Raw genomic sequence first — 23,420 nt, 5'->3', positions numbered from 1 at the left:
TACAATGTTACATTAGTTTCAGGTGTACGATATGTGCTTCGACAATTCCACACGTTACTCAGTGCTCATCGTGATAAGCGTGCTCTTTGATCCCCATCCCCTATTTCATCCATCTCCCCACCTATCTCCCCTCTGGTAACCATCAGTTTGATCTGTATAGGTTAAGAGTCTGTCTCTTGGTTTGCCTCTCTCCTTTTTATCCTCTTTATTCATTTGTTTTTGTTTCTTAAATTCTGCATATAAGTAAAATCATATGGTATTTGTCTTTGTCTGACCAACTTATTTCCCTTAACGTCATACCCTCTAGCTCCACCCGTATTGCAGTCCAACACTTTTGTCTTCCGGTGGACTTGGTTGGCTGCTGGGGTAACTACACTTTGCCTTTTAGCCTGACATTCACGAGGGAAGCACAGTTGGCATAGCTCTGTCCAACAAATAAATCTAACGATAATTCAAGATTTCTAGATTTGTTTTGTTTCGATGGTGAGAGGCTTAACAACTAAAGAAGGGCACTCTGGCTGAATTTGCTAGTTCTCTTTCGAACTTAACAGGTACCGTCTTCTTAAACCAACTTCAACAGGCCTCTCCTTCTTATTTTAAGAATTTAAAAAATGGGGGAGTTGGGGGGGCACCTGGCTGGCTCAGTCATTGGACGTCTGCTTTCGGCTCAGGTCATGATCCCAGGGTCCTGGGATGGAGCCCTACATCAGGCTCCCTGCTCAGTGGGAAGCCTGCTTCTCCCTCTCTCACTTCCCCTGTTTATGTTCCCTCTCTCTCTGTCAAATAAATAAATAAATAAATAAATAAATAAGTAAAATCTTTTTTAAAAATGGGGGGATAGGAATAATATCCGTGTACTTTCAAAAATTTTTATTTTGAAATTTTCAGACATAAAGAAAATTAGAAAAAAGTGTACTCAACACTTCTATCCTCAATTGTTATCTTGCCATATATACTTCATCTATGTGTTTTTTCATTAAACCATTTTACATTGTAGACTATGTGACATTTCAGTCCAAAATATGTCAGCATGTAATCCTATATCATGATACCATTATCACTCCTAATGAATGAACAATTATTTCCTAATATACTGGCTATATTCAGTTGCCTCAACTGCCCCCAAAATGTCCTTTTATATATATATATATATATTTTTTTTTTTTCCCCAAGTCAGGCTCTTATTGAGGACCATACTACATCTGTTTGTTATGTCCTAAGGCTCTTATAAGCCACAACAGTTGTCTTCTTCTCCTTTTTCTTTTGTCAGTCTGTGAAGACCGTAGGTCAGTTTTTGATTGACTATTCCTAGCACCCATAAACTTGAACTTCATTGTAACTACAATGCTTGGGGTTGGAAGTGGGGAATCACCCTCTGCCGGGGTGATCTTAGGAAACTCCATGAGCCATAGATTTCCTTTGTTTTCAGTTTTAATATTGATGTAAATTTTACACTGTCACACACAAAAAAATAGAAGTGTGATGTATTTCACAATTTCACTCCCTATATTATTTCTTTTCATTTTCTGTCATGTTTCTGAGGCTTTCGTACAGTTTTTTCTTTTGAGATTGATCCTCCAAGGATCCTTCAAATGTACTCCTTTTTCAGAGTTTGACATCTATCAGGTGGAATGTCAGAAGATCAAAGAAGCAGGGCATCCTACCAGGGCTCCATGTCAAGGTTATGACAAATCAAGGTGCTATATTGTGTTCTAAAGTCAGCCTGTTAAAGTTATTTTGTATAATATACTTTTTGCAAGTAGGAATGCTTTTGGCCATGTTCCTAACTTTAAGAAACAGTTTGTAGTGTTTTCATTTTACTACCGAAACAAGGTTAAAAATCATCAGACCAGTTGCTCAAGGTTGGTGGATAAAATCAACCATCCTTGGCAAACAGAGTTTATAACTTTCCATGAACACATTAATAAACACAGTTTTTTAAAAAATGTATTTTTTTTAAGATTATTTGTTTATTTGACACAGAGAGAGAAAGATCACAAGTAGGCAGAGACACAGGCAGAGAGAGAGGAAGGGAAGCAGGCTCCCTGCTGAGCAGAGGGCCCTATGTGGGGCTCGATTCCAGGCCCCTGGGATCATGACCTGAGCCGAAGGCAGAGGCTTTAACCCACTGAGCCATCCAGGCACCCCAATAAGTGCAGTTTTTAAAAACAAATATTTATAACATAAAGGTTACAAATAGAAGTCCTAAAAAACTAGTAAGATAAATTTTTGAAGATTATAGGGAAACTTTTTCCTTATCTTAGTCACAGAGTTACAAAGAAACTCAATTTTGTGATGACAAAATACAAAATAAGTGTAAAATTTACTTATATTTTATGATAACTGGTACGTATATATGCTCAATTCTATTTTATCCAGACAGAGCCTGTTGTAAATCTTGTGGTTTGCATTCTCAAATGTACTCACAGAAATAGCTTCCTATCACTCCCTCAGCGTCTCCTGCTTAAAACAAAACAAAACAAAACAAAACAAATGAACAAACAAGATAAATTTAATAGAAATTAAGGCAGAATCAAAGATATTTGGCATCTTGAGTAATTTAGTGCCACTTAATGGACTCACTGTCCTAGACTGAGCGTCCCTGAATTCCTTTCCTTTCCTCTTACCAGTATGCATAAATTATACAAGGTTCCTTTTCTTCCTAAAGTGGTTAAGCTGCCACTGAAAAAATTTCATTTAATTTTTCTTGGTGAAATTGTGTTTGAGGCATACTCATTACTTCAGGCTCTCACTGGAATTTTTACTCAAGGAAAGGTTGGTCAGCATGACCAATACTGAGCAGAGAGGACTTCAAGGGAGAAAGAGCTAAGATTCCAGATGTTCATCCTTTCTGCTTAGGTGGGCAAAATACAAGCAGTCCACCTTCAGAAGGGCAGGAGGACAGACTGGCAGACATTTTGTACTGGCCTGCCTGCTTATGTCCATTGGACAGCCTGTTGTCTTGGGCCTAGCTGGTGTAGGAGAACCTTCCCTACTGCTAGTTGGCTATCTCTGCATTTTGTTTCTTCTTTGGAGACCAAAAAATCATGAGAGGAAATAAGGCCTAAAATTTACTGGTTTAAAACACTGTTTATGAAAATCTTTGTCTTAGCTGGGTTGATTTCAGTTTTATCAAAATAATGGAGTTAAGAAGTACTGGTAATGGGGCTAAGAAGTACTTCTCTAAGTAGTCCATCCTGGGAAAGGAGGTATGTGAAGTGAAAGTGGTAATTATCCACAAGAAGAGTGATGAGAGATGAGGGCCGGGGGTGTACATGACCATGAAAAGCAGGTTCTGTGGACTCAGATGTAAATTAAGGATGGTCCAGCTGAGTAGGTGACAAGAGAGCTAGTCATTAAGTGTGTGGTGGCATTTAAAGTATGTCCACCAAATCTTTGATACTTTTCCTTTCAAGAGGTAGAGTCTCTATTCCCTCTCCTTGAACCTGAGTGGTCTTGGGCTGCTGTGATGAGTAAATATGGCTGAAGCAATACTGTGTGACTTCCAGAGCTAAATTAGAAAAGGCCAGGCAGCTTCTGATAGTTTCTCTTGGGACACTCACTTATGGAGCCTCCATAGCCATGTTAAATGTGCACCTGATGTCATCATGTGGGGACGCCTCCTAGAGAGAAAAGTGGAGAAATGTCCAAGGAGTCCCAGGTCGTCTAGCCTGTAGCTGTTTGAGTGGCTTTGGCCCAGGTGCTAGATATGTGTGAAGAAGACTTCAGGATGATCTGCACCTGCACAGAGAACCGGGTGAGCACTGCTTAGCTGAGTCCACTCAGCCCAAGAGCAGTGAGCAAAATAAATATTATTTTTAAATAATGTTTGGGGGTAACATTTAGTGTAGCAATAGATAATTGAAGCAAGGCAATAAAATAGAACAATGCTGATAAACTCAAGTTCTCTCAAAAATTTTGGTGAAAGGCAAATAAATTCAAATCCTGCTGAAGTGGGTGTTGCCCTTGTGAGAACATTAGTTAAAAAGCTCAGCTCTCAGACTTGAGCCCATCTCTGTTGTGTATTTGTGTGAAAAGCAATGGAATAAATTCCACTTCTTTGTACCAGGGATGGCTTAGGGGAGGTTTGGACTACAGGGGAGGAAACATAATTTCCCTCCACCCTTCTGAGTTCTTGGCTGAGACCTCTGTAATCAACAACAGAGGAAAACAAACAGACGTTGATTACCATATATACCTCCAGGGCACATGGAAGATACGGAGGGAAAAATGAGTAACTCCCTGAGGTGGCTTGGGATTCAGGCTTAAATACCATTTTAATAGGGAAAGAGGAGGAATGTAAGCCTCTTAGGGGGAGAGGAAATCGTTTTTAGGAAAGATGAATAGGAACTTTGAAGAATAGATGGGAGGTATGATAATTTGTGACAAAGTTTGTCTGAGTGTGATGTCCAATTTTATCAGTCTTCCCTGGTTGTTGAAGCTCCCAAGGAGAAGATTTAGGACAACTGAGTTCCTTTTGGACCATGTGTCATTATGCCAAAAAGGGGGAGTTCAGAGAAAGCCTCTCCCTGTGCTTGCTATTTTTCAAGTGCTGACAGCTCAAGACAATCAAGGTACCAAAGTGGTATATTTGGGGGTGGCATATCCTGAACTCCTGCAGTCATATTTGGGGGTAGCATATTTGCTACCCTTCTGAGCAAAGCCTTCTTCCTTGATAAAAAGAGATTCAAGAGGATGAAGTCTTCCCTTCCAGGCCCCAAGCCTGGGGGCAGCATGTGCGGACAAGAATTCCCCAGTTCCATCTTCATTTTGGTACTGAACTCACCAACCTGGAATTGCTGGCCACTGGGCTTCATGTTGGGTAATAATTGCCCTTCTGATAGGAAAGTATCCTATTATTTGTGGTTCAAAACATAACATACATTTGACATGATGTGGCTTCCAAGGAATGAGTGATTTAAAAAAAAGTTCTAAATTTTAAATCCTTTAGTGTATCTTCTGAGAGTTTCCTGGTTTCAACAGTCACAAAGGGAAGCTGAAGGGAGAACTTGCACTTGATAAAAACAGGGACTATTTTGCTGTTTTTTTTCCCCCCTCTCAGGATACTAAGCCTACTTTAGCAAGTAGAAGTAAGTTAGGAAATGGATCTGTTTTTGTTCCTTCTGTTTCTGCAAATTTTCTTATATAGAAAAGGATTTGGAATCTCAAAGTGAAACGTGAAATCCCATGGAAGATAGTTATGTTTTAAGATTTTGTAATCAAAACCTGCCAGGGGTTGAAGTAAAGTCCTTCCCTGTTTGATTTTAACATTCTAGGATGGCCAGCTATCATGGGCTGAACTACATCTCCCCCAAATTCATCTGTTAAAAGCCTCCCTGTATCTCAGAATGTGATTTTGGAAATAAGGCATTAAAGATGTAAATAAGTTAAAATGGGATCATCAGGCTGAGCCTTAATCCGATTTGCCTGGCATCCTAGAACAATGAGAACAATGAGCAAATAAATTTCTGTTATTTAAGCCATGCAGCCGGTGATATTTCATTATGGAAGCTCTAGTGAATGAATGTGAGACCAATGCCCTTTTACTTGTGATGATGTAAGGTATAGTTTTTCGTTCCTTCATTTCATCACTCATAAGGGAAGGGATGAAAAAACTGCAAGTTAACAGACATTTGCAAATAAGTCAAAACACAGAATTATATCCAGTGCCACTTCTTTGGGAGGGGCATACAATTTTTATGAATAGGTAGTCAGTTTCACCCCACCTGCATTGTATGTTGAAGAAATATTTATGGATTCTGGTTTGAAGGTGACATTAAATGATCAGGCTGCCAAGCTTGCTTACAGGTCTCAATCTAACCTTGGACACAATAAGGGGCTTAGAGCCACTTCTTGTTTTTATGAGGTGTTTGTGAAGAAGATAACAGGGAATAAAATTTGACTCATTAATTTCACTCAGTGGAATAGCTACGAGACAACTGTATAATACTTTATGTGATTAGTCTTTTGGCCTAATTATAAATTCAGTTCTAAAAACAGTTTGTCCTTAAGTAAATTGCAATGCTGCTTTCTATTTGATTTTCTAAAAAAAAAAAAAAAAGAAAGAAAATCTAGGGGTGCCTGGGTGGCTCAGTGGGTTAAAGCCTCTGCCTTTGGCTCAGGTTGTGATCCCGGAGTCCTGGGATCGAGCCCTGCATTGGGTTCTCTGCTCAGTGGGGAGACTGCTTCCTCCTCTCTCTCTCTGCCTGCCTCTTTGCCTACTTGTGATCTCTGTCAAATAAATAAATAAAATCTTTAAAAAAAAAAAAGAAAATCTAATGGAACTGTCCTCACTAATATTTATTTGTTATTATACTGCAATTAATGGAAATATGTAGTTATTGCTCTTTTTCCTCCCAGGTCATTTTGATGCTATGGAAATTACCCAGGATGCTTTCTAATAGAATAAAAATAATAGATCAACAATCTTATCTAGGTTTTCTCAAGTCTGTCTTGCAAAATTAGCCATCAGGAAATATCTCGTCTACCAAAATATAATACTAGTTTATACAACAAAATGGTATTTCGTGAACTATGGCTCACAAAAAAGAGATACAGAGAGCTGAAAATTTTTAGTATTTTATTACCCAGTTTTCAGTGACATTCTTTTTTAAAAATTTTTATTTATTTTTTAAATTTCTTTTCAGTGTTCCAGAATTCATTGTTTATGCACCACACCCAGTGCTCCATGCAATATGTGCTCTCCACAATACCCACCACCAGGCTCACCCAACCTCCCACCCCCTTCCCCTCTAAAACCCTGAGTTAATTCCTCAGAGTCCATAGTCTCTCATGGTTCGTCTCCCCCTCCAAATTCCCCTAACTCCCTTCTCTTCTCCATCTCCCCATGTCCTCCATGTTATTCCTTATGCTCCACAAATAAGTGAAACCATATGATAATTGACTCTCTCTGCTTGACTTATTTCACTCAGCATAATCTCTTGCAGTCCCATCCATGTTGATACAAAAGTTGGGTATTCATCCTTTCTGATGGAGGCATAATACTCCATTGTATAGATGGACCACATCTTCTTTATCCATTCATCCGTTGAAGGGCATCTTGGTTCTTTCCACAGTTTGGCAACTGTGGCCATTGCTGCTATGAATATTGGGGTACTTTTCAGTGACATTCTTGGAAATAAAAGCCTGACTTATAAAAAGAAAGCCAATTCCCTTTGATATATTGATATGCAAATTTGGGAAAGGTCCTCAACAGCCGCAGGATAAAAACTGGAAAAGGCAAGTGTAATTTTGTTCAGTTTTGTTACCAAGAATGTAGTCAATTTGTTAGAAAAGGTGCCTGCTTATGAGCCAATAATCAATAATTAAAAACTAAACAAATACGTGTGGAATACTTTTTTGGAAAGTTTTGGTGCCATCACCTACAGGAACACAAATTTTGCTCTTTCCAAGTGAGGAGAGAATTCACACAAACAGTTGCAGTTAATAGAGGCAGGGCCAACTAGCCATATTTGACAAGCCAGCAGCCATGGAAGCCTTAAGGAAGCCCCACAGAGATGAAATTTAATGCAGTAAAAAAAAAAAGGAAAAAAAGAATATATATATATATATAGTTTATTTATTTATTTATTTATTGTTAACATATAATGTGTTATTTGTTTCAGGGGTACAGTGAATTATCATCAGTGAATCATCAGTCTTACAGCGCTCTTCACAGCGCTCACCATAGCACATACCCTCCCCAGTGTCCATCACCCAGCCACCCTATCCCTACCCTGGCATTCCCTAGCAACCCTCAGTTTGTTTCCTGAGATTAAGAGTCTCTTACGGTTTGTCTTCCTCTCTGGTTTCATCTTGTTTCACTTTTTCCCTCCCTTCCCCTGTGAAACAAGACACTGTTTCTCAAATTCCTCTTATCAGTGAGATCATATAATTGTCCTTCTCTGATTGACTTATTTTGCTTAGCATAATACACTCTAGTTCCATCCATGTCATTGCAAATGACAAGATTTCATTTTTTGATGGCTGCATAATATTCCATTGTGTATATATACCACATCTTCTTTATCCATTCATCTGTCGATGGACATCTAGGCTCTTTCCATAGCTTGTCTATTGTGGACATTGCTGCTATAAACATTCAGGTGCACGTGCCCCTTCGGATCACTACATTTGTTTCTTTGGAGTAAACACCCAGTAATGCAATTGCTGGGTCATAGGGTAGCTCTATTTTCAACTTTTTGAGGAACCTCCATGTTATTTTCCAGAGTGGCTGTATCAGCTTGCATTCGCACCAACAGTGTAGGAAGTTTCCTCTTTCTCTGCATCCTTACCAACACCGATTGTTTACTGACTTGTTAATTTTTGCCATTCTGACTGGTGTAAGATGGTATCTCATTGAGGTTTTGACTTGTATTTCCCTGGTGCTGAGTGATGATGAACACTTTTTCATCTGTCTGTTGGCCATTTTGATGTCTTCGTTGGAGAAATGTCTGTTCACGCCCTCTGCCCATTTCTTGATTGGATTATTTGTTCTTTGGGTGGTGAGTTTGATAAGTTCTTTATGGATTTTGGATACTAGCCTTTTATTTGATACATCATTTGCAAATATCTTCCCCCATTCTGTTAGTTGTCTTTTGGTTTTGTTGACTGTTTCCTTTGCTGTGCAAAAGCTTTCTATCTTCATGAAGTCCCAGTAATTCATTTTTGCCTTTGCTTCCCTTGCCTTTGGCAATGTGTCTAGGAAGAAGTTGTTGTGACAGAGGTTAAAGAGGTTGCTGCCTGTATTCTCCTCTAGAATTTTGATGGATTTCTGTCTCACATTTAGGTCTTTCATCCATTTGAGGCTATTTTTGTGTATAGTATAAGGAAATGGTCCAGTTTCATTCTTCTGCATGTCCAATTTTCCCAACATCATTTGTTGAAGAGACTTTCCTTTTTTCTACTGGATATTCTTTCTTGCTTTGTCAAAGGTTATTGACCATAGAGTTGAAGGTCGGTTTCTCAGTTCTCTATTATGTTTCATTGGTCTATATGTCTGTTTTTGTGCAGTACAATACTGTCTTTTTGATTACAGCTTTGTAATAGAGCTTGAAGTCTGGACTTGTGATGCCACCAATTTGGTTTTCTTTTTCAACATTCCTCTGGCTATTCAGGGTCTTTTCTGGTTCCATACAAATTTTAGGATTATTTGTTCCAGTCCTGTGAAAAAAGTTGGTGGTATTTTGATAGGGATTGCTTTGAATGTGTAGATTGCTCTAGGTAGCATGGCCATTTTAACAGTATTTGTTCTTCTAATCCATGAGCTTGGAAGGGTCTTCCATTATTTGTGTCTTCCTCAATTTCTTTCATGAGCATACTAAGTTTTTTTGCATACAGATCCTTTGCCTTATGGGTTAGATTTATTCCTAGAATATCTTATGGTTTGGGGTACAATTGTAAATGGGATTGACTCCTTAATTTCTCTTTCTTCTGTATCATTTTTGATGTATAGAAATGAAACTGATTTCTGTGCATTGATTTCATATCCTGCCCCTTTGCTGAATTCCTGTATGAGTTCTAGCAGTTTTGGAGTGGAGTCTTTTGGGTTTTCCACCTAAAGTATCATATCATTTGCAAAGAGTGAGAGTTTGACTTCTTCTTTACCAAACTGGATGCCTCTTATTTCTTTATGTTGTCTGATTGCTGAGGCTAGGACTTCTAGTACTATGTTGAATAGCAGTGGTGACAGTGGACCTGCCGTGTTCCTGACCTTAGGGGAAAAGCACTCAGTTTTTTCCCATTGAGGATGATATTCGCTGTGGGTTTTTCATAGATGGCTTTTATGATATTGAGTTATGTACCTTCTGTCCCTACACTTTGAAGAGTTTTGATCAAGAAAGGATGCTGTACTTTGTCAAATGTTTTTTCTGCATCTATTGATAGGATCATGTTTCTTGTCCTTTCTTTTATTTATGTTGTGTATCACATTGATTGATTTGTGGATGTTGAACCAACCCTGCAGCCCAGGAATAAATTCCACTTTATCGTGGTGAATAATCTTTTTAATGTACTGTTGGATCCTATTGGCTAGTATTTTGGTGAGAATTTTTGCATCCGTGTTCATCAAGGATATTGGTCTGTAATTCTCCTTTTTGATGGGGTTTTTGGTTTTGGGATCAAGGTAATGCTGGCCTCATAAAAAGAGTTTGGAAGTTTTCCTTCCATTTCTATTTTTTGGAACAGTTTCAGGAGAATAGGTATTAATTATTCTTTAAATGTTTGGTAGAATTCCCCTGGGAAGACAGCTGGCCCTGAGCTCTTGTTGTTGGGAGATTTTTGATGACTGCTTCAATCTCCTTACTGGTTATGGGTCTGTTCAGGTTTTCTATTTCTTCCAGCTTCAGTTTTGGTAGTTTGTACATCTCTAGGAATGCATTTATTTCTTGCAGATTGTCTAGTTGCTCATAATATGTTCTTATAATTGTATTTTTTTGGTGTTGGTTGTGATCTCTCATCTTTCATTCATGATTTTACTTATTTGGGTCCTTTCTCTTTTCTTTTTTGATAAGTCTGACCAGGGGCTTATCAGTCTTAATAATTCTTTCAAAGAACCAGCTCCTAGTTTTGATGATCTGTTCTACTGTTTTTTTGGTTTCTATTTCATTGCTTTCTGCTCGAATCTTTATTATTTCTCTTCTCCTGCTGGATTTAGGCTTTATTTGCTGTTCTTTCTCCAGCTTCTTTAGGTGTAGGGTTAGGTTATGTATTTGAGACCTTTCTTGTTTCTTGAGAAAGGCTTGTAGTGCTATGTACTTTCCTCTTAGGACCGCCTTTGCTGCATCCCAAAGATTTTGAACAGTTGTGTTTTCATTTTCATTTGTTTCCATGAATTTTTAAAATTCTTCTTTAATTTCCTGGTTCACCCATTCATTTTTTTTTTTTTTTTTGGTGTGGGATTCTCTTTAGCCTCCATGTATTTGAGTTCTTTCCAACTTTCCTCTTGTGATTGAGTTTCAGTTTTGAAGCATTATGGTCCGAAAATATGCCAGGACTGATCCCAATTTTGGTACCAGTTGAGAACTGATTTGTGACCCAAGATGTGATCTATTCTGGAGAATGTTCCATGTGCCCTAGAGAAGAATGTGTATTCTTTTGCTTTGGGATGGAATGTTCTGAATATATCTGTGAAGTCCATCTGGTCCAGTGTGTCATTGAAAACCCTTATTTCCATGTTGATCTTTACTTAGGTGATCTGTCCATTGCAGTGAGGGGAGTCTTAAAGTTCCCTACCATTATTGTCAATGTGTTTTTTTGATTTTGTTATTAATTGGCTTATATAATTTGCTGCTGCCATGTTAGGGGCATAAATGTTTACAATTACTTGATCTTCTTGATGGATAGACCCTTTAATTATTATATAGTATCTTTCCTCATCCCTTATACAGTCTTTGGTTTAAAATCTAATTTGATACAAGGATTGCCACCCCAGCTTTCTTTTGATGTTCATTGGCATGATAAATAGTTCTCCACCCCCTCACTTTAAATCTGGAGGTGTCTTTGGATCTAAAATGAGCCTCTTGCAGACAGCATATTGAAGGGTCTTGCTTTTTTATCCAATCTGATACTCTGTGTCTTTTGATTGGGGCATTTAGCCCATTTACATTTAGGGTAGCTATTGAAAGATATGAATTTAGTGCCATTGTTTTGTCTGTAAGGTGACTGTTACTGTATATTGTCTCTGTTCCTTTCTGGTTTATGTTACTTGTGGGCTCTCTGTTTGGTTAGAGGACCCTTTCAATATTTCTTGTGGTGCTGGTTTGGTGATCACCTCTAAAAGTTCATTTGCTCCTCTGCAGTCAATCCCCTACCCCATCTCCAGACCCTGGAAACCACTGATCTGATTTCTGTCCCCACAGTTCTGCTAGTGCTACACTGTCATATAAAATGGAATCGTGGGTAGTATGTGTGGACATACATTTTATTGCACTTTGGTTTATTGTAGTTCATAAATATTGTGCTTTTACAAATTGAAGGTTGGTGTCAACCCTGAGTTAAACAAGTCCACTGGCACCATTTTTCCACAGCATTTGCTCACGTCCTGGCTCTGTGTCACATTTTGGTCATTTCCACAATATTTCAAACTTGACTATTATGATTATATTTGTTATGGTGATCTGTGGCCAACGATCTTTGATGTTCCCATTGTATTTGTTTTGGGATGCCACAAATTGCACCCCTGTAAGACAGTCAACGTACTTGACAAATACTTTGAGTGTTCTGCCTGTTCCCTATCTCTACCTCTTCTTGGGCCTCCTACTTTCTGAGACCTGACAGTATTGAAACTAGGCCAATTAATAACCATATAATGACCTGAAAGTATTCAGATGTAAGGAAGAGTCATTAGAGGTGGCAACCTTCAGTGTTTCTTAGTTTCAGAAATTGACACAACAATCCCCACCTCCAGTGGCCACCACTCTTGTCAGTTAGCAGCCGTCAACATCAAGGCAAGACCTGCCACCAGCAAAAGGATTATGACTCACTGAAAGCTCAGATGGCGGTTAGCATTTTTTTTATTATTATTTTTTTTTAATTTTCAGCATAACAGTATTCATTGTTTTTGCACCACACCCAGTGCTCCATGCAATCTGTGCCCTCTCTAATACCCACCACCTGGTTCCCCCAACCTCCCATCCCCCGCCCCTTCAAAACCCTCAGATTGTTTTTCAGAGTCCATAGTCTCTCATGGTTCACCTCCCCTTCCAATTTCCACCAATTCCCTTCTCCTCTCTAACTCCCCTTGTCCTCCATGCTATTTGTTATGCTCCACAAATAAGTGAAACCGTATGATAATTGACTCTCTCTGCTTGACTTATTTCACTCAGCATAATCTCTTCCAGTCCTGTCCATGTTGCTACAAAAGTTGGGTATTAATCCTTTCTGATGGAGGCATAATACTCCATAGTGTATATGGACCACATCTTCCTTATCTATTCATCCGTTGAAGGGCATCTTGGTTCTTTCCACAGTTTGGTGACCGTGGCCATTGCTGCTATAAACATTGGGGTACAGATGGCCCTTCTTTTCACTACATCTGTATTTACAATAAAGTATTTTTAAGTCAGGGTATGTACATTGTTATTTTAGACATATTGCTATTCCACACTTCATAGACTACAGTTTAGTGTAAAGAGAACTTTTATACAGGGTGGGAAACCAAAAAAGTTCATTTGACTTCCTTCATTGCAATATTCACTGGATTGTGGTGGTCTGGGAGCAAACCCACAACATCTTGAAGGTGTGACTGTCTGTACTAGTTTGTGTTTCACTTTTTTCACTGGACATTATGTGTTGAGATCCACCCACGTTATACATATCAACAGTTTATTCCTTTCCATGTCTAAGCAGTATGCATCTTATGTGTGGTCTAAATACATTGATACATTTGATGGACATTGTAGTTGTTTCCAGTTTTATTACTAGGGATAATACTACTAAACACATTCATATAGATCTTTATATGGGCATATATATTCATTTCTCTTGGGTAAATGTATAGGATTGGGACTTCTGGGTTGTATGGTAAGCCTGTTTTATTTTATAATAAAATACTAGCCTTATGCAAAGTAATCATACCACTTTGTACTTCTACCAGTAGTGTATGCAGTTTTAAAATGAATATCCTATGTATACTGGATTTCTGGCTCTATAGTTGTCAGATATTGCTAAGTTACTTAAAAAAACATGTAAAGATAAATTGATAGATGTACTGAGGTCTAGGGGGTTTTTTTGGTTTTGGTTTTTGGTTTTTGGGTTTTTTTTTTTTTTTGGTTGTCAGAGTAAAAAGATATTGAATAAGACCAGTTCCTCCCAAATAATTCCTCCACTGTTTTAATTAGCAATTCTGGAGAAAGTTCCATGTGCTCTCCAGAAGAATGAGTGTTCTGTTGTTTTAGGATGGAATGTTCTGTATATATATATGAGGTCCATTTGGTCCAATGTGCCATTCAAAGCTCTTGTTTCTTTATTGGTTTTCTGTTTGGATGATCTGTTACTGAGAGTGGCTTGTTAAGATCCCCTACCATTAATGTATTAGTATCAATGTGACTCTTTATTTTGATTAACAACTGGCTTATGTAGTTGGCTGCTCCTGTATTGGGGACATAAATATTTACAATTGTTAGATCTTCTTGGTGGATAGAACCTTTAAGAATGATGCAGTGTTCTTCTGTATCTCTGACTAGAATCTTTAGCTTAAATTCTAATTTATCTGATATGAGAATTGCTACCCCAACTTTCTTTTGAGCCTCGTTGGCATGAAAGATGGTTCCCCATCCCTACACTTTCAGCCTGGATATATCTTTGGGTTCCAAATGTGTCTCTTGTAGGCAGCATATGGACGGGTCCTGTCGTTTTATCTGGTCTGCAACCCTGTGCCATTTTATGGGAGCATTTAGGCCATTCGCCTTGAGAGTGATTATTGAAAGATAAGTTTTTGTTTTTGTTTTTGTTTTTTACATCATTTTGCCTGTGAGGTCCTTGTTTCTATAGATTGTCTCTGTAAATTTCTGTTCTATGTCACTCTTGGGTTCTTTTCTTCTTTTATAACCCCCCCCCCCTTAATATTTCTTGTAGTGCTGGTTGGTGGTCACATACTCTTTTAAACCTTACTGGTCTTGGAAGCTTTATCTCTCCATCCATTTTGAATACCAACCTTGCTGGATAAAGTATCCTTGGCTGCATATTCTTCTCATCTAGTGCCCTGAATATGTCTTGTCAGCCCTTTCTGGCTTGCCAGGTTTCTGTGGACATGTCTGACGTTATTCTGATGGACCTTCCTCTCTATGTAAGGAATCTATTCCCCCTAGTTGCTCTTAGAACCTCTTTTCTAAGATTATGATTCATGAATTTCACAGTTAAGTGCCTTGAGGTCTTTCTAGATTCGTTGGTCTTGGGGAGTGTCCTTTGTGCCTCTAGGACATGAACACTTCTTCCATTCCCCAGATTAGGGAAATTTTCATTCAGGATTTGTTCAACTGTATCTTCTAGTCTTCTCTCTTTCTCCACCCCCTCAAGGATCCCAATAATTCTGATGTTGGAATGGTTCACAACATCATTTATTTCCCTAATTCTGTTTTCATGGCTTCTAAGCTGTTTGTTCTAGGCCTCCTCCTGACCCTTCTTTTCTATCACTTTATCTTCTAGATCACTAATTCTATCTTCTGCCTCATTTACCCTTACTGTTAGAGTATTTAGATTAGATTTGATCTCATTGATAGCATTTTTAGCTTCAGCCAGACTGGCCCTCATTTCTGCCCTTAGAGACTGTAATGTTGTCACTAATGGTTTTCTCCAACATAGCCATTGCCTGGATAATTGTTACCCTGAATTTCCTTTCTGTCATACAATTTATGTCCATATCCAATAGTTCTATGGGAGGAGGCACAGTCTCTGAATTTTTCCTCTGTTGGGTGTTCCTCCTCCTAGTCACTTTGGTGAGAGGTGGTTGAGAGGACGTATAGCTGAATATATTAACCACAATCCAGGCAAGGTGTGTCCTAAAAAATTTCAGAACAATCAGAAGTCACCCCGAAAAAGAAAGAAAAAAATGGAGACAGAAAGAGAAAAAAAGAGAAAACCCAGCCAAAATGAGCCCCAAAAGTAAGATTTATAAGGTATATAAACAAAAATGAAGAAACAAAAAGACCAACAAAAGTAAATGACAAAAAAATAAGAGCCCAGCCATAATGAATCCCAAGAATAAGATTTATATAATACTAGAACAAAACAAATACACAGAAACACTGACAGAAGAATAAGATGGGAGGATGGTTATAAATCCTCAATGTGGGCAAGGAAGGTTATTTCAGTTCTTCCTGGATGTATCTTGTTATCTTTGTTGAAAGACCCAACTTTCCAGAGATACAGGGAAATTAAAACTGGTTTATATATAGGAGTAGTATTGAACAGGGAAAAAAGATTACCTTAAAACTTATATCTATATGTATATTTTAAAAAAGAAAGGAACAAGAAAAAGAAACAGGTATATGTATGAAAAAGGGTCAAGTTAAAAAGTTATTAAAGTATAGGGGCACCTGGGTAGCTCAGTGGGTTAAAGCCTCTGCCTTCAGCTCAGGTCATGGTCTCAGGGTCCTGGGATCGAGCCCTGCATTGGGTTCTCTCTGCTCAGCAGGGAGCCTGCTTCCCCCTCTCTCTCTGCCTGCCTCTCTACTTGTGATCTCTCTCTGTCAAATAAATAAAATCTTTAAAAAAAAGTTATTAAAGTATATGTTGTATTAAACCCCTAGTTGTAATAGAATAAGAATCATGAGAATGAATTTTAAAAAAGTTGTACCTATGAAATATACAGGTTTTAGGGCAATACCAGGAGTTTATTATATCGTTTTCCCCTGGTGTTGGGCTTTTACAGTTTTATGGGGATCCTAGGCCCTAACCTATTGCTTTGGGCAGAAAGCTCATGAGAGTTGGCTCACATTGTGCAGCGACTAGGGCCACACACATGCCCAGTGTTTAGAGTGCTTTCTCACTAGGATTGTGTTGTGACTGTCCAGGACTATGGGTGGGCCCACGTGGCTCTCCTGAGGGCCCCCACTGAGGCAAGCTCCCCAGGGGCAGAGTTGAGGGTGGGGTCAGGCTGAGCTTCTGGCTCTGGGTTTGTGGCCTGGGGAGGCATGGAAGGTGGGGGTATCCTCAGGGGGAATGTGCAGGTTTCTCCCACTCTGAGGGTTCTGCGCAGCTCCAAACAGCATAGTTTCCTCCGGGGTGGCAGGCGGAGTCCTGGGTGTGGCTCAGGCATCCCCAGTCTGGAAGGCCTGAGGGCTAGGTCTCTGGGGATGGAAGCCTAAATACCCAACCTAGGGTTAGGATTAGGGACTAGGGGCATGGAGGCCCAATCTGCCGCTGCTGAGGTGTGAAGCCCAGGAGGCTAAGCAAGGTGCTGGGGTGGCCAGCATTCTGAGGCAATTCAGGCCATGCATGCACCTGACATTTGGAGTGCATTTTTGTGTAGTTCTGACCATGAGCCTGCGAGATCATGTGACAGGTCCATGCAGCTCCTCTGAGGGCCCCTGCTGCCAGAAGTGATTGCTCCGGGGTTTCCTAGCCAATTCTCATGAACTTTCTGCCCAAATTGGTATTGATTTGGGCAGAAAAGTAGTGAGAATTGGCCTGCAGTCTGTCGTGATTTGGGCCACGTGCATGCATGGCGTTTGGAGTGCTTTCTCACTAGGTTTGTGTTGTGACCACCTGGGTCCACGGGCCAGTCCTACATGGCTCTCTGAGTTCCCCCACCACCAGAAGCGAGTTCACTGGGGGTTTCCAGGCAATTCTCATGAGCTTCCTGCTCAAATCGGTTTGGACCGAGAACTCTTGAGCTTTGGAATAAGTTTTCATGAGATTTGAACTAGATCTCACAGGATTTGGACTGAGGTGATGTGATGTCTCCGAGATCACATGATATTTGAAATGACTTCTCTCAAGGTTCCTACTCACACTGCAGCCGACCTCTGCCTCCAGTGGCAGGAACTGACACGGCCCTCCTTCCAGCGTCTCACACTGCATCTCACCACTGCATCCAGTGGTGTGATAGGGCAGTGCAGTTTTCCAGAATCTCACATTAGATCTCACCACTGCCTCCAGTGGAGGCAAGCTGCAGTGTCATGTCTCCTTGACATGACATGTCTCCTTCTTCCTGGCTGCAAGAAGACATGCCACTGAAGCTTTCCAACAATGTCTGATGCAGTGAACAGACACAGTGCAAGGCATGGGAAAGCAAGGCAGTACAGATTCCCTCCACTGGAGGTGGTGCTGAATTGCTGTCTGAGGGACAGTAGAAGACATGCCAGTGAGGCTTAAGACCAGTGGAGGCAGTTGTGAGCTGCACTGCGAGACGCTGGAAGGCCCTGCAGTACAGGTTCATGCCTTTGGAGGGAGTGGTGAGCTGTGGTTCAAGTGTCACTGGAAAGCATGGCAATGCTGCTTGCCACCACTGGAGGCAGTGGTGAGCTGCAGTGCGAAAGACGCTAGAAGAGGAATCAGTCCAGCCTGTCCGCACTGAGGGCAGTGGTGAGGTGCTAGCGTGAGAGACCCTGAAAGGTGAGGCACTGCAGGTTGTTTATATAGGAGGGAGTGGTGAGCTGTGTATTCTCTGTTTCCCCAGGCTCATGAGTGGCGGTCACAACCTCTGGAGCCCTCCACCCACTCAGCATTGTGCCGTTTCCCCAGGTTTGGTAGTAATGGGCTGTAAGGATGGTGCAGGAGGGGCTTCCCAGTAGGGTCTGGAGCTGGGGGGAAACCAAACCCGACTCATTTTGCATTTAGAGCTAATAAGTTGAGCGTTTTTCTGGAAGAGTAACTTCAGTTCTCCAGAAAGGACAATGGCATTGGTTGACTTTAGAATGAAGCTAATTACCACATTAAAAACAAGCATGTGTCTCCACTTCTCCCAGGAATCGGAGCAGGTGTGCAGGCATTAGGTTGGAGGTGCCCGTTTATCCCCACCTGACAACCCTTCTTCACTCTGGGTTCACGAGAACTGAAGTTTTGAAATCAGCGTCTGAGTCAGTCATGCAGCTCGTCACAGGAGGTTAGTGTTCAGAGAAAGCAGCAGGTGCACTGGGTGCAAGGTCACATCCATGTCAGGATGGGAGGTAAAACTTCTCTTTCATCCCAAACCTCCTGGGCTTTTCTCTTGTCTCCAGTGGAGCCAGAAAGTCACACTGAAGCAGCTGTCAGCGATCTAGAGTGGGTGCCAAAGTTCCAGAGTTTCCCTGCAGGGAGCACATGGCAGGGCATCCCATTTTCTCTGTTCACTTCTGGTTTACAAAGGTATTTGGAACATCTTTTTCCTAGGCAATCCCTCGGATTAGAAAGGAAAGATATGATTTACTCAGTGTATGTTTTTAACATAGAATGTGTTCCTTAATCTAACGGTGTTTATTCCACTGGGCTTAGGCTGTGGTGGAATGGCCAGCACATAGAATGGCTGTTTGTGGTCAGATAGAGACTCGGATGATGTCTTGTCCTTTGTCAATGGTGAAGTTTCCTAACTGATTGTCTTTTCATCCAAAGAATTGCAATGAGGGCAGAGGGAAAATCCAAAATGATTCCAAGGAGCCTTTGATGATTTTAAAAGTGAAGCTTGACTTTCTAGTTTCACTAAAGGGATCATCTAGATAGTTGGACATGCCGTATTTTCTCTGTAATTTCATTGGTGGTGAAGTCAGAAAGAGAGTCTTTGGGAATTCTTGTGGATAGAGGTGGCTTCAAGGGGCTTGGTGTCAGGAACCTGGGGTGAATTTCTGAAGCTGCTTGCCTGATGCTGGGTGAGTCAGGTTATCCCACAGTTTTTCTGTTTCCTCCTTAGGAAATTGCTGGCAGGTAATGTTCTGCTTAAAGTGGAACCCTCCTGCAGTTGGTGGGCATGCGAGCTGATGTAGCCACTCTGGAAAAGAGTATGGTACTTCCTCCAAAAGCTAAAAACTGGACAACTGAGGATTCAGCAGTTGTACTCCTAGGTATTTACCCAAAGGACACAAAAATGCACATTCAATGGGGCACAAGCACCGTGATGTTTATAGCAACATTATCAACAATAGTGAAACTATGGAGAGAGTCCCAATGTCCATTCACTGATGAACGGAGAAAGAAGATGTGGGAGACTGATATGAGGAAGTGGAGATGCAACGTGGGAGGTTTGAAGGGTAGGAAAAGAATAAATGAAACAAGATGGGATCAGGAGAGAGACAAACCATAAGAGACTCTTAATGTCACAAAACAAACTGAGGGTGGCCGGGGAAGGGGGAGGGGGGTACAGAGAGGGTGGTGGGGTTATCGACATTGGGGAGGGTATGTGCTATGGTGAGTGCTGTGAAGTGTGTAAACCTGGTGATTCACAGACCTGTGCCCCTGGAGCTAATAATACATTATATGTTCATTTAAAAAATTAAAAAATTTAAAAAAGAAGATGTGGGAGATTATATATATATGTAATATATGAATAATTACATATGAATATATGTAATGTAATTATTCATATACAAATAATATATGAATATTACATATATATAATCTCCCACATCTTCTTTTTTATATATATTTATATATTTTATATATATTTATATATTTTAATATATTTTATATATTTTAATATATTTATATATTTTATTATAATATTCATATATGTAATATATTTATATATTTTATATATATTTATATATTTAATATATATTTTTATATATATTTATATATTTTATATATATTTATATACATTTATATTTATATATTTTAATATATTTATATATTATATATATATAAATTTATTTATATATTTATATATTTATATATTTTATATATATTTATATATTTTAGTATAATATTCATATATGTAACATATTTATATATGAATATTATATTAAAATATATAAATATATAATATATAAATATATTATTTATATTCATATATTACATATATGAATATTACATACACACACACACACACACACAGTGGAATAGGAGCCAGCTTCAAAAAGAATGAAATCTTACCATCTGCAAGGATGTGGATGGATCTAGAGTGGATTAAGCTAAGCAAAATCAATAAGGAAAGACCAATACCCTATGACTTCACTCCTATGGCATTTCAGAAAGAAAATAGATGAACATAGTGAGGGGAGAAAGATAGGCAAAAGAAACAGACTCAACCTCAGAGCACAAACCAAGGGTTGCTGGAGGAAGGATGTGTGGGAAGAAGGGTTAAATGGGTGATGGCTATTAGGGAGGGCACTTGTTGTGATGAGCTCTGGTTGATGTATACAGGTGAGGAATCACTAAATCCTACACCTGAAGCAAAGGAATTACCACTGCATGGAAATGAATTGGAATTGAAGTCAATGAAGAAAAGAAGAAAACCATGTTCTGCTTCATGAGGTAAAAAGGAGTGGTTTTTCAATCTCCTATTCTGTAGATGATCATTTTCGAACACACTGTGGTAGGATACACTAGTTTCTTACTGCATAAGGAGTCCTCAGAAAGCTGCCATGAAAGACTCAGATCTCAGAGCAGGTACATGTTCCATTCCTATGTTCCTTACAGTTTGCCCAGGGAGAAAGGTAAGTGGAGAGAAATAAAACAGAAGAGGAAAGGAGTTAACCATTCAGGAGGTAGCCTTCTTCCTTTCTCATGAAAGACTTGGGCCAGTATAATTTTGGAAGAAGGAGGGGGCATCCCAGAGCTTTGCGGCAGGTGGGAGCTCCAGGTCTGCCTAGAGCTGACAGGGGTCCTGGAGGAGAGATGAGTGCATTCTGCAAGAGGTTGTGGGCAGGGCTGTCTCCAGGGGTGGCTGTGTGTTTCCCGTGTGACTGTTGTGACAGGTCAGGGCTGTGAGCATGTTCCTGGCTGAGGACATGTGGGGCACAGGTGGGGAGCTGGCAGGGCACCTTCTGTGCCACCAACCTCACCCAACAAACACAACCTCATCATCTGTCCCTGTCACTCCACTTCAGACTTCTCCACATTGCCAGGCTGAGACACTGGTTTGTGCTTCTTTCTTTGCATGTGGGTGAAGACTCGAAAGTTCAGTGGTTGGAACGATGGTCATCAGAACATCATCGGTTCCTCTTTTATTTCCCGCTCTTCTTTCAATCACTGAAGTGAATCAGACCTGCTAGTGGAAGGAGAAGTCTGTGTGTTTTTCTTTCCTGTTTTCATTAAACAATGGGAAAACAATGTTCTGAAATAGTCAAAGAATCCTTTGTGGGGGTTCATGTTTTTCTCTTCCATGAACCACTTTCTGATATTCGAAATTATTTTTGAGGAGTGCCTGGGTGGCTCAGTCGTTCAGCATCTGCTTTTGGCTCAGGTCATGATTCCAGGGTGCTGGGATTGAGGCACACATTGGGCTCCTTGCTTGCTGGGAAGCCTGCTTCCCCCTCTCCCACTCCTCCTGCTTGTGTTCTCTCCCTTGATGTGTCTCCCTCTGTCAAATAAATAAATAAAATCTTTTTAAAAAGAAGCTATTTTTTAAAGTAAGACATAGCCTCAGAGCTGTAACAGGACACAGTGCCCTTTGTGAGGGGGAGAAATAGAGGAGAAGTGTAGGTTGTTTAGGAGCCTGGGGTGTGGCTCATTGTGCTCCCAATGGAACACATGCCCCTGTTAGCCTTCCCTGGTAGGGGAGGGAGGCGGTGTGTGTGTGTGTGTGTGTGTGTGTGTGTGTGTGTGTGTGTGTGTCTGTGTGTGTGTGGCTGCTCACCTGGTGGCCCATTCTGGGCTTTGAAACCTGACCCCATGAGTCCCTTGTGACTTGAACTGGAGAATTTATGAAGAAAACAGAATGAATCCTGGAGGGTGCCTGCATTTTTGCACTTGGACAACTCCACAGAGCAAAGGAACCCATCACCCATGAGGTGTGTCAGGATCCCTGAGGGTGTGGGCTTTGCTTCCTGGGAAGAGGTTGTGTCTTCATCCTTATCTGAACCAGAGCCATGTTGTCTGGTTATGGAGACACAGATCTTTATGTGACCATGTCATTCTTATTCTTGTTATTTTAAGAAACCAATCAAGATCCAAATACCAAAAGGAAAAACACAAGGTCAACTATATATATATGAGGACTGAACTTGTGGTGTCTCTCACTAATATGGGAAATGTAGGGCTGCCCATTGAGAAAGAACAAGGAACTCTATTTGGATAGAAGTGTGCTGTGGACATGTACTGTTCTATTCTACCCTTTTCCTTACTTCTCTGAGGGAAAAATAGAGTGGTGACTGGAGCTTGTTGTCTGATTTGAAGGAATGGGAGACAAGAGATTTGAAGGAGCAGTGATTCATGCTGACGTGGTGCTCCGTGCCCAGTGAGTGAGGGTTTGAAGCTTGGACACCCATTTCCCCCACTATCCCTGAATCTGGAAACCACCCATCTGTTCTCATTATCTATGCATTCAGTACTTTTTTCCATTTGGAATGTCCATGAGAGCCTCTGGTGTTTGTCTTTCTGTGTCTGAGTGACTTAGCATAATGCTCCCAAGGTCGATGTTTCCATGTCTGATTATTATGAATAATGCTGCCATAAACATGGGAGTGCATCTCTCTTTTGGAGGGAGTGTTTTTGTGTTCTCCAAAGAAATACTCAGTAGAGCACTGACTGGGTCATGTGGTAGTTGTATTCATTTTTTCTGGAACCTCCATAGCATTTGTCACAGTGGCTGCACCAATTTTTATTCCCACCAACAGTGCACAGGGTTCCCTTGTGTACACACCCTTGACCTCACCTAGGGTCTGTCTCTGGGACGATTGTCATTCCAGCTATTGTGAGGTGATACCTGATGGTGGTTTGGACTTCTGTTTCCCTGACGACTGTTAGTGATGTTGAACAACTTTTTCTGTGTCTGTTGGCCACCTGTATGCCATCTTTGGAAAGTATCTATTCACATTTTCTTCCGAGTTTGTATTTTTTATTTTTTGTTT

General features: G+C 40.2%; 1 pseudogene; it reads right to left on the bottom strand.

The window, feature by feature from the left end:
• LOC116876705 overlaps nt 1-17,520 on the bottom strand; it is a 32,389-nt pseudogene extending 14,869 nt beyond the window's left edge.
• Between the last annotated feature and the right edge of the window lie 5,900 nt (nt 17,521-23,420).

Source organism: Lontra canadensis, unplaced genomic scaffold, assembly GCF_010015895.1.
Source record: "Lontra canadensis isolate GAN:19392208 unplaced genomic scaffold, GSC_riverotter_1.0 scaffold47, whole genome shotgun sequence".
NCBI classification, from domain to species: domain Eukaryota; kingdom Metazoa; phylum Chordata; class Mammalia; order Carnivora; family Mustelidae; genus Lontra; species Lontra canadensis.
Note: the sequence above shows the minus strand (reverse complement) of the source record. Positions and strands in the feature narration are given on the sequence as shown.